Source organism: Ictidomys tridecemlineatus, chromosome 11 (assembly GCF_052094955.1).
Source record: "Ictidomys tridecemlineatus isolate mIctTri1 chromosome 11, mIctTri1.hap1, whole genome shotgun sequence".
NCBI lineage: Eukaryota > Metazoa > Chordata > Mammalia > Rodentia > Sciuridae > Ictidomys > Ictidomys tridecemlineatus.
This window is the reverse complement of record NC_135487.1, coordinates 98749173-98760742: the sequence shown is the minus strand read 5'-3', so window position 1 is coordinate 98760742 and position 11570 is coordinate 98749173. Positions and strand designations below refer to the sequence as shown.

The following is an 11570-nucleotide window of genomic DNA, read 5'->3' as shown; positions in this document are numbered from 1 at the left end:
GATGGGAGCGAGGTCACATTCACCCCACTGTCCTTCCCTGTCCTTTCCTTCCCCTTTGTCTACTCCACTGATCAGCAGGACCACCAAGAGACACAAAGGGCCTCCATCACCAGGAGTGCCTGTGTGTCTCCTCCCTCTGATCCTACTTCAGTGAACATGTGGAGTGAGCACAATGCATCCCAGGTCGTGCAGAGGGGCTTGTCGAGACCCTCATTGTCAGAAGTGAGCATTCCAAACTCATGGGCTCTGGGTTCCAATTTAGGTCAAGGGCAAAGCAATTTTTCCCCTAATTAAAACCAGAACAGTTTGTATATCATTAAAATTAGGGAAGGTCAAAAGCATGAGCAATGGAAAGGCCATAAAAAGCAATGACTTTATAGAAGCCACAGATTGTTTTCAATTTTATTTATACACTTACTTTAAAATACATTTAAAGGTTTAGAAAATATGAAAAGAGAAAAATGATTCTTGGTGCACCTCCATAAGGCTTCTTTCTCCCAAATGAGGAACTACTCTTCCAGGTTCTTTTATGTTTTGCAGCTGTTCATACACAGACACAATCCAGTTAAATGCTTGGTATTCCTTTCTAAAGTACTATTAGTCTCCACTGATTTTTATTTGTAATATTCCCTACATCCTAGTAGATATCAACCCACTTTTAACCCACCCTTGTTTTAACAAGTTCAATAAAATTCCACTTTGTAGGATGAAAATTTATAAATACTTGAAATAACAACAATGGCCCACTTATTGAATACTCAAGTTTGTTTATCAATTAAAACTGTAATATAAAATATTTTTACTCTGTGTATCTTATGTAAGCAAGCACATCTGGAAGACCAGGCCCTAGAATTGGACTTCTTGGGTCTGGAGATGAATACATAAGTAATCTTGATGTGATTTTCTGAATTTTTCTTTGGCTTCTCCCTAGCAGAAGTGGTGGTATGAAAGAGCCACCTATCATGGAGGAGAACACCAGATTCTTCCTGAAGGGTGGCAAGAAGAACACAGAGGAGATAGCTGGGTCCCTCCAGCTCCCAGTGACCTCTGTACATTCAAGCCTGTCACCGACTTGGAGCCGTGAGAATGCACCTGTGTGACTTCCCTCCTCTTAATGTCTTGCATCACATACAGCGACACAAAATTAACAGGATTCCAAACATACTAAAAGGATCACTGAAATGGATAATTTCTCAAAGTTTTTCTTTCTTAGTGAGCATGACAACTTTCAACCAGATATCCATCTCTGTGAATCAGCAGAAATGGGCTAACAATCGCATAACCAATGGTCAGAAATTCATGAGCACTTCCAGATACACAATCCTGCAGTAAGGAGAAAAATGAACAAAATGAAACAAAACAATCTGCCCAATAGAAGAAGAGAAAGCAGAGCATCAAAAGGAAAACACTCTTCGCAGCCTTCACCTCAGGGGGGGTTCTGTAGAGCAGCTTGGAGGTCTGAAGGTAGAGCACGTGCTGGTGGTGCTTGTGGAGGAGGAAGACCATGTAGCCACTGGCCCCGCCCATGACACCCTGGAACCCAGCATCTCTGAAGACCATGAGACCAGTGAAAATCCATCTGATTATCCAGTTTTCTGGTATAAAATAGCAGTAGTTGTCACTTTCACTAAATTCTGATGTGTTCACACTGTTGGTATTTTTGATGAAAAATGGTAAGTTCATGCTTATTAAGGAATTGAGTATCCAACAGAAGAGCAACAAGGGAAGCAGGTGCCATGCAGACCTGGGCTCCAGCCTCCTCCACCTGGAGGCTCTGGGACTGATGGTGATGGCCTGGACCACTGTGAGGAGACTGGTGGTGCAGATGGACAGGCCCCGGGCCACCCTCTCCAGATAAACCACAATCTTACAGCCTACGTCACCTAGGAGGTTTCTGAAACCAAAGCTGGCTATTGTCCTTGGTGTACCTTTGGTAAAAAGTATTAGGATATTTGTGAAAGCCAAGTGGATGAGAATGAGGTGGATAGGTTTCTTCTCACTGCCTCTGAAAACGTAAATGTAGCTCACAAGGACAAAGGTGTTCCCAGCAATGCCCAGTCCTGTTAGGAACATGAAGGTTGTTCCCTTCGCAAAGTTCAGAGCCATTTCTTACTTCTTAGGTAGAAGCATGTGGATGCTGCAGATGTGTTTTAGGAAAAAAAAAAAAACGTCAGAAATGACTCTATTTATCTTCAGAAAGCCTTTCATACATCAGTTCTCTAAAGTGTAATGGCAGTCAGTACACACATCATAGTGCTAGTTTTATCTAAAGAACTATTCTACTCATTTTTTTTTTGCTCCTCTTTTCCTCGTCTGTAACCAAAAGACTTGACAAGAACAATTTTAGAGGAGGAAAGCCTCATTTGTGGGCACGTGATTTTAGGGATCCAAGTCCACAGGAGGCCAACTCCATCCTCAAGGGCCAGAGGTGTGACAGAGCATCGTGGCAGATGACTGTGGTGCAGAAAATCAGCTGAGAACATGGCACTAGGAAGCAAGAGAGAGACTCCCACACAGGACAAAATGCCCACCCAAGACTCACCACCAGTTGCCCACTGCCTACAGTCACCCCCCGTTAACCCCAGCAGGGACTAAGGCACTGACTAGGCCAAGGCTCTCGTGACCCATCACTTCCTCTCTGACTCCCTGCATTGCTCCACACATGAGCTTGGTATGACCCTCATTTCTAAACCACAACGGCATTCTCTGTGTGTCTCTTTAACTAATAAAAATATGGGGGAAAATACTATCCTGGGGGCTAGTACTCAAAGTTCTAAGTTTACAATCCACCTTTTGTTTAAAGTCCACACAAGCAAAACCAGCTCTTCTTCCAAATCCCTAATCCCACCCTGTACTCAACCTCAGCGAGGCTGCCTTCAACCCACCGTTGGCCAAACCTGAACTTCTGCCATGTCTCTGTTATCATTCTTTCTGTCCTCATCATCAGTTCTAAAATCCTGGGCTCAGGTCTGTCCTTCCAGCCCTCCCCACACCCCAATACTCAGGTCTTTCCCTTCTCTGACCATCGCACCACCCACACTGCTTCTCCTTCTGCTCAGTATTCCTTTCTGGGTCACATTTTGAGAGTATATTGGTTTCTGGGTTTGCCTTTTGCTTACAAATGTCTCATTTTTGAGAACTGAATTTAGTGATTCTAAACTGTAAGCCCCAACAGACTCTGGGACCTCCTGCTTACAAGTCTGCGGTGGTCCTGGTGATCCTCAAGGACAAGTCAGTCTGCAGGACCTTTCCAGGTAGGATTCTGAGGTTAACTGAATCAGACAAAGACATCAGCATCGAGTGACCTGTCTGACAAGATCAGATCCTCAGCAGATGCAGCCATGGCTGGTGCCAGAGGAGCCAGGGTGACCCTCTAGGAGAGTCTTGGCAGAGGTCTAAGCTCCCCCTGAGTGACCTCAAGGACCCCTGGGGGAGCCAGCATCCTTCTGGATGTGTGGATGCTTATGGAGCTGGGTGAGGAGAAGGGGTTCATTAGGGTTGGTGCAGTGGTGAGGTGAGGCAGTTCATGGACTAGGCTCCATTAAGGGCCACACTTAGCACAGCAGGTGGGGATCATTACATTGGGAAGAACTCACTCACACAGGGTCACAGTGGCACAGTGCAGCTGCTGCAGAACTGCAGGGGAATGGTTTCTGTCAGACTTGCAGCCTGCTCTGTGTGGCTCCCTGCAAGCCTGGTTAACAATGGGCTGCTTTGGTCTTCACCAGGCCAAGCTGATTTTCAGACTCAGGCATGGATAAAATGTTGCTCCTTACACCTCTGTTCTCGATCCCTTTTCTCACTGAGGGATTTCTTTCAAACTGTGGGTAACTTCTCCAGAATGAAGGAAACAGGATGTTTGGTCCAATGCATGGGAATTGCATGTTGTTTATACTAACGACACTTTTCTGCAAGCCCTAGTGTGTACCAGGGAGCCTCTTGATGGGTGAAAAATTACTACTGTGGTCGGTATGTTCCAATGTCCTCGCAGATTTATCAGAACTTCTCCTGTGTATTTTTCATTTGTTTGTCTAGGAGTTCACATATTTTCTAGCTCTCTCTGCCTTTTCCCAATTTCAAAGCTCTGACTCATGTTTGGGGGCAGATTCAGAGACTTCTAATATATGACTTCTCTTTCTTACTGTCCAAAGTGAAGATATCAGACACCTGCCTTCTCTCCCAGGTTGCCTTGGGGAGTGGTGAACTATTTTACAAGTCAGGCTTCACATTCAGACTGACATAAGCCCCACCAGGACCAACAGTCAACAATTCATGCAGATGAGTGCATGCATCAGACAGGGTTTTCAAAATGAATAAAAAAAATGACTGATTATTGCTGGAAAATAACAGGATAAAACTAAAGTGAGATATTTCATGTTATAATAACCCCCAGCCTGGCAGAGTTGTAGTGGGTACTCTTTAAAAAGCAACTATAGTGTTTAATATTAATAGTTCTTGTTTTTGTTTTAAATAATTATTTTTTAGTTATAGTTGAACACAATACCTTTGTTTCATTTATTTATTTTATGTGGTGCTGAGGATAGAACCCAGGGCGACACACATGCTAGGCAAGTGCTCTACCACTGGGCCATAACCCCAGCACATAATCTTAATAGTTTCTAATAATTTCTCCATCAAACATGTGTGTAAGTAGTGGAATTGACTTCCAAGTATGGCATGATATATATTGTAATAGGGATGATTCAAGGATGAATTGAAACAACTCTTTGAAATTACCCAGAAACTTGCTTAAGGAATTATTAACATAAAGAAAAAGACCACAGGGCTCCATCCTGGAAAAAGAGAAATGCATCTAAAAGGAAATGTCAAATTTTAAGAAGGCTAATGCAGTCACAATTCAGGTGAAATTGCAGGCTGAAGGTACAAAACTTTTCATAGAATCTTGAAAAGATCTGTACCATTCTGATTTGTTAAATAAAGAAAGATGGTAACCTTCTGCAAATATGCACCCACAGCTCTCTCGTGGTACCAGATCCTGAACATAAGGACAGAGATGCCTAAGAGTCTCTGGGGGGACATCTGTGTCCTCTGTCTTCAGGTACTTCCTACAAACAGGCAGAGTGAGGCCCTAAGGCTCATGACCCTCTCAGCAACCCCCTTGCTCAGCCACAGAGAGTCAGCTCTGTGCTGCTGAGGAAAGGTCACTTGTGCCTGTGAGGAAACCAGAACCCTCAGGCCACTCACCTGGTGGCTGTGCTGCAGACAAGCTCTGCGTTGGTCCTTCTGACAAGGGGCAGCTTCCCAGGTCCTGTTGTACCTCTGGGTCTGTGGGGCTCTTGCTACTTAAACCTCCAGGACTCCAGTTGTCACAGGTGACACCTGTCAGAGAGAATCAACCACTCTGAGACCTCAGTCCCTGGAGTAGGGATTTCTCTCCCTCCACAATTACTGCTTTTGTTTGGCTCAGAAGTAATCCCAGGCTTAATTGGGACATAATTATTTTATTAAAAGTTTGTGCAGTGAGAAAGTGAACAACCAGCCAAGTTTCTGTGTCTGAGGTTCCATTTCTTTGCCTTCCCTTCCCCTTCCCAAAGGCCCACGACTGAATCAGAATGGGGCCAGGGTCTGAGACACAGAGGGTCACCTCCACTCATATTTAAGGCCTTCTCCACCCACAGGGATGTGGCACCTAATGACCAGCAGTGGGGACTCTGCTCTCAGAGAAAGCCCCAACCAGGACCTGGGCAGGACCAAAGTCACCGTCCAAGATCTGTGTATGGAGCTCACACTGCTGCCCTGATGGGCTGCTTTATTCCTCATACGTGAAACAGGAAGTGAGCCTGGACACTCAGAAGGATCCTCCCACCCCTCCTTTAAAAATCAGTCCTGGTGCGAAGCTCAAGGACATCTCCAGGGTCATCTACAGACAAGAATGACTCTTGCACATGTTCACTCTGGTGCCATCCTGGTCCCTGGTGCAAAGGACACCAACATGTTCATCTCAGGGCCGAGCTGAGGTGAGAAGAGTGTGGCTTCTCCACCAGGGGGCACAGCACAGGGCTGGGTGGGAGCCAGGGCCCTGGTCACTGTCCCTTCACTCCTGTGTGACCCTGTTCCCTTAACCAGGGTGCACTTGGCACAGAGCAAATCCCCAAACACTTGTGCATTTGGTGGAAGATGAGCCCTTTGAGGAGAGCACTATTTGGGCTCGTTTGGATGAGAAGATATCTCGGGTATGAAAGCAGGAAAATAAATGGTTTACTCCATTCACCTCTGTCCAGGTTTGGGTTCTGAATACCATTTTCTGATACAAGGGAAGCAGGGCGTTTAACACAGAGGTTGTTTCAGGGCTAATTCAGAGAAAGGTAAGATGAGACTGAGCTTCTATTATGTCACAAGGTAAAGAAGGGATCCAAGAGGGACAGGCATGCCAACTAGGGGGCCAGCTTGCAGGGCTCCGCTGGCCAAAGTGAGAAAATTTGAGTCAAACTGAATAATGACATAAGATGACATCACCTTCCCATGAACCAAGAACACAAAGGTGCACAATGAACGTAAGTGAACCAGGGAGAAGGGAAAGCTCTAACTTGCATGAAACACGCAAATAATAAATGCAAAAGGAGAGCAGTGAAATTAGAAAATCACCCTTTGCAACATCCTAGCAGCAATTTCTCCAGGAAGAGACCATCAGTGCATGCTCAGACCAGTGGGTGAGGGTTTAGGTGTCACGGGAATCAACATGGCCTGGAAGTGTCTCCCCCATGACTTACTCATGCCAAAGAATGAAGAGTCACATGGTGCTGGACACCAGACAGACACCTGTGGACACAGAGGGTAGCAGTGCAGTGCAGAGAGGACCCTCCAGCAGCACGCAGCTCGAAAAGGTGCGGTTAGTGCTCAGTGCCCTTCTCTACTGCACCTGCCCAGGGCTCTCCTGAGTCTAAGCTCCAGGAAAAGTAGAAGTCCATCGAAAGTGTCCCGACAGGCAGGACACATCAACATGGGCAGCGAACCTAGATGGGGAGGAATGAAGGGACAAGAGACACGAAGGGTGACAGCAAGACAGGAGTTCTGATCAAGCTGCAAACTTTTATTGTTCACACAGGGGTACTTATATGTTGGGGATGGGGGGAGCTCTCTTATCGGCAGTTGCTGGAAGTCTTCACAAGGTGAGATAGCGCAGGATGTCTCAGGAAGACAGATGGCCGCAGGATGTCTCAGGGAGATGGATGGCTGCAGGGTGTCTCCCAGGCAGGATGTCTCCTAGGGGGCTGTTTCTTGTAACTGTCAGGCTATTCTTTGAAGGAGAACTTCCTTCTAATCCCTGGCAGAAAGGAGATTGTAAAATGTCCCATGTCTTTCAAAATCATTAGTGTCATAAAAGGCAAAGGGAGACTCAGGAATTTTAGAGAATAAAGGGGCCTCGAGAGACTGACATTTGGTGCTGTAGCACAGGATTGGGATCATCCTTTGACAGACACGGATCCATTGGTACAGCTGGTAAAATCTAAATACACTCTAAGGAGTAATCTCCTGATTTTGGTTACTGCCCTCTGGTATGTGAGGTGATATTTTGTTTTTAAGAAAGAAACATTGAAGTTGGGAGTGGTGGCCCACACCTGGAACCCCAGGGACCTGGGAAGTGGGCAGGAGGATCACAAGCGCCAGGCCAGCTCAGCCACTTAGTGAGGCCCTGACCTATCCCTACAGTGGGGAGAGAGCTCAGGGGCGAGGTGCTACTGGGATCAATCCCCAGAACAAGAAAGAGAAAGGATAAAGAAGGAAAGAGAAGGGAAGGGAAGGGGGGAAGAGCTGGATGGGGTGCGTGCACTCAGGACTGAGCTGGGAAGTCCACCTTCCTGTGCAGTGAAGTGGGCAGGAGGTGGTGGGCTGACCACCTGCCCTGAGAGCAGACTTCTCTGGAGGCCCCTGAGATCCAGGTGCCCAGCAGAGACATGTGGAGCTCATTCTCCAGAGCAGATGCCCAGGCACAAAGTCCCAAGTCCCCATCAGAGTTGCACCCAGCCTGGAGCACGTCCCCTCCAGACCTCGGCTTCAGGCCGCGCTGGGGCTCACGGACCTCGTCCTTCTGGACAGAACCCCAGTGGACCCTGCTGTCCTAACTCCTGGGAAGAAAAGCCCAGTGCTCTCTCTAGCAGAGTCAGTTCAGGCCCCCAGCTGGCAGAGTGCAGGGAGACGCCAGAAAGGCAGGGTGACAGCAGCCCTGCTCTCTGGGTGATGGCGGCCCAGGAAGGAGGAGCAGGGCAGTGGGCACAAGCAGCAGAGCTCTGCACCTCAGCAGGGTGCCCCTCACCTCCCTGCCTCTCTGTGGGGCGGCCGTGGCTGGTGCACACATTTCTCCCACTTCTCTCATGGGTTTCATCCACTTGCCATGTTCTCTCCTTGACGGTGGGAGTCATTCCATTGGTTTGCTTTTGGGTTTTGTTTCTCTTGTTACCCTTCCCCTCCTTCCTGTCCTCTTCTCCATCTTGGCGAGTTTTATTGGTTTATTTTCTCTCCTCCGGGGTGCTACTGTCACCTCTCTCTGCTCTCTGTGCACATTTGGAATGTCCGACGCATTGCGTTTCTGCTGTTCTCTGGAGCATTGCAGCAGCCGCTCTTGGAGCTCCTCGGTGGACACCACTGCTGGCCCACCCCTCCTGCTGCTGGGGTCCCCAGTGCTCTGCGTGGCCTGTCCACACTGTTTTGGTGCTGGATGCAGCTCACAGCGGTGGACACGAGCTGCTGTGGACCTTGCTGACCGCCCACACCTGCTGTGTGGTGACTGTTGCTGAGAAGCCATCCTGGGCACCGGGTGCTGTCCCTGGTACTGTCACCACTGTTTCTCTGAGAGCTGCTGGGGATCACTGGGACACTGTGAGTTCACAGGTGGAGGCCCTGCCATGAACTACTCCACCTCCCAGCCACAAGGCAGCGCACCCACATCAAACCACCCTGCCCACCAACAGTCCCAGCAGACAGCAGGCCCTGGTCCCTTGGGTACATGCTGGGTTCACCTTGATCTGGTGTCACCTGTGTGTGCGGAGAAGATAATCAAAAGCAAAATCTGTTTCTAATCCATAAAGCCTGTCTAAAAAGGAGGAAAAGAAAAACGATTTTCTTGTTGAAAAATATTAAGCCAGAATGTCATGCACATCAAAAGTTATCCAGTGAAGCCAAGGCCGAAAGGCAAACATGACAGAAGCAAGTTTTAAAACCTCACCTTTGGGGCTGGGGACATATCTCAGTTGGCAGAATGCTTGCCTCACATGTACAAGGCCCTGGGTTCAATCCCCAGTGCCAAAAAGAAAAAGAAAAAAAGAACCTCGCCTTTTACACTCACCTTTTACACTCAAATGGATACAAGCCAGAAAATATATGTTCTCAAGATAAAGTGTAACTGAGCTTCAAGTAAGAGGACTGACTCCTCCACTTGGCAAACATGGTTCATCTGAAATTCACCTGGCCCTGAGGCGGACCCTGGGTTATCTTTGCCTTTATCACAAGACGAGTGCACTGCTCCCTTCAAGACAGAGGCTGGGCAGCTGGGATTGAGGCTCAGAGGTAGAGCGCTCACCTAGCACACGCGAGGCCCTGGGTTCAATCCTCAGCACCACATAAAAAAATTAATAAAATAAAGATATATGAGTTCACCTATAAGTAAAAAATAAATATTAAAAAAAAAGGCAGAGGTTGGTTTTGCAATGTGGAGCTTGGTCCCACGGGAGCACTCCAGGCCTCAAAGAAAAACATTCTGAGTTCTAATACTGTCAAGAGCATTACTTGGCTTTGAAAAAGATGTCCATACACTTCAAAGGGGCAAGGAAAAATTAGAATCACCTGATTTATATAGAAAATGCTCTAAAACAAGGAAGGGTGGATTAATGCCCTATTTTCTTTGTTTACCAAAGCTGACAAGTGTCCCCGGACCTTCCTCAGCATAACTGTGCCTGGACATGGAGGATGAAGACAGTTCTCATACCCCAGGGCTGCTCTCCATGGGAGCAGGAGTGGCCCTAGCCCCTGTCAGGTGTCAGGTGCCCTCCAGGCAATGAGGGTCAAACCGTCACAGGACAGCGCTGGGATTTAAAAGGGAGGGTCCATCTCATTTGGGCCCCATTTGCTGTCTAATAGTCAAGGGAGAAAGCAATCAGTTATGGCAAAGACCCTGTGTGAACCTAGATGTCTTCTGTCCCCCCGAGGTGCATGCTAGGAACATGCCCTGAAGGCAGAGGCCCCCTGCTGGTCATCATGCATCCTATCCCTGTGTTTGAAGAGCATCTTGGAAAAGAGGGGAGATGACTTATTCCGTTTTTCTGAACCTGACCTCATTCTGATTCACCCTGGAAACTTGAGGAATTTGAAGAGAAGGCCAGAAAGTGGGAAATCTCGTACAAAAGCTTAGCTAGTTTTTCACTTTCTCACTGGACATTCTTCTATTTAAGTAATTAAACTCTAAATAAGATTAAAAAGCCTTTTGAGCCAAAAAAATGCAGTAATTGTGGAAGGAGAAGGAAATTGAGACTTCAGGGACTGAGGTTATGCATAAAGTTGGCTTCTCCCTGACAGGGGTCACCTGTGACCACTGGAGTCCTGACCACACAGAGCTGGTCCGAAGCACAGCCACCAGGTGAGGGGTCTCCCTTCCTTGGTCTACTGCACGGTGCCGGGGGCATTTCCTCAGAAGTGTGGATTTTGCTTTTTCTCTTTGACTAAATGAGAGAGTCTGCTAGAGTCAGGACAATCACTCCTCTGGTTTTAAAATATGTCCCTGGGCTAGGGAGATGAAGGGGCAGTTCCAACAGGGAGCTCTGGGACCCCTGAACATCTGAGTTCCCTTCTCTGGGGCCAGATGTCCTCAGAGAGCTCTGAGAGGCTGGGGCTCTGGGACATGTCAACTCTTTTCTTTCTCTCAGGAATCAGAGAGGCACAGCAAATCTTTGGGTCCTTATAAAAGCTTGATTTCAGCCCATATTTTCATTTGCATCATGATTGTCACCATTTGCCACAGTCCGGCTGCAGCAGAATAGCCGAGGGGTGACGAATAACTTGTGTACATTGATACAGCAGGAATGGAAGCCATTTATTGTAGGACAACAGAGCTATTTATACATTTTGCACAGCTTATCTTAATTAGCATAAACTAGATACATCAGTCAACCAATCAGGAATCTCCACACTTAATGGCTTGCTTTTGTTACTTCTCAAACCACTCCCTCTGACATTTTGCCAGGCACCATCCAGACTTGTTTACGAACTCTAGCATTTCTCTGGCAAAATACCAGGTGTTATTTTGACTTGTTTACAGACCTTAACAATTCCCCCTTTTGTTTAATTTAAATAGAGACCATAGTGGTTTTTACAGAAACACCATAAATAACCTGCTACAAACAGAAAGTGAGGATACAGAATGTAACAATACCAAGCCACTTGATGGCTCCATGCAAGAAGCCCTTGGAAAAATTATACCAGCAATAACACTGTTTGCAAAGATATTGAGTTACAATTTGTTGTAGATTACAGTTTGTCTCCGTCCAGATAAAGCAGTGTCTCAATAGATTAACTCACAGTCCAGGCAAATCACAGTCCAGGTAAGTTCTGCAGGCAGC

General features: G+C 47.1%; 1 pseudogene; it reads right to left on the bottom strand.

Annotated features, from left to right (window-relative positions):
• Positions 1-1173: 1173 nt before the first annotated feature.
• LOC101966586 (putative vomeronasal receptor-like protein 4) lies at positions 1174-2130 on the bottom strand (annotated as a pseudogene).
• Between the last annotated feature and the right edge of the window lie 9440 nt (positions 2131-11570).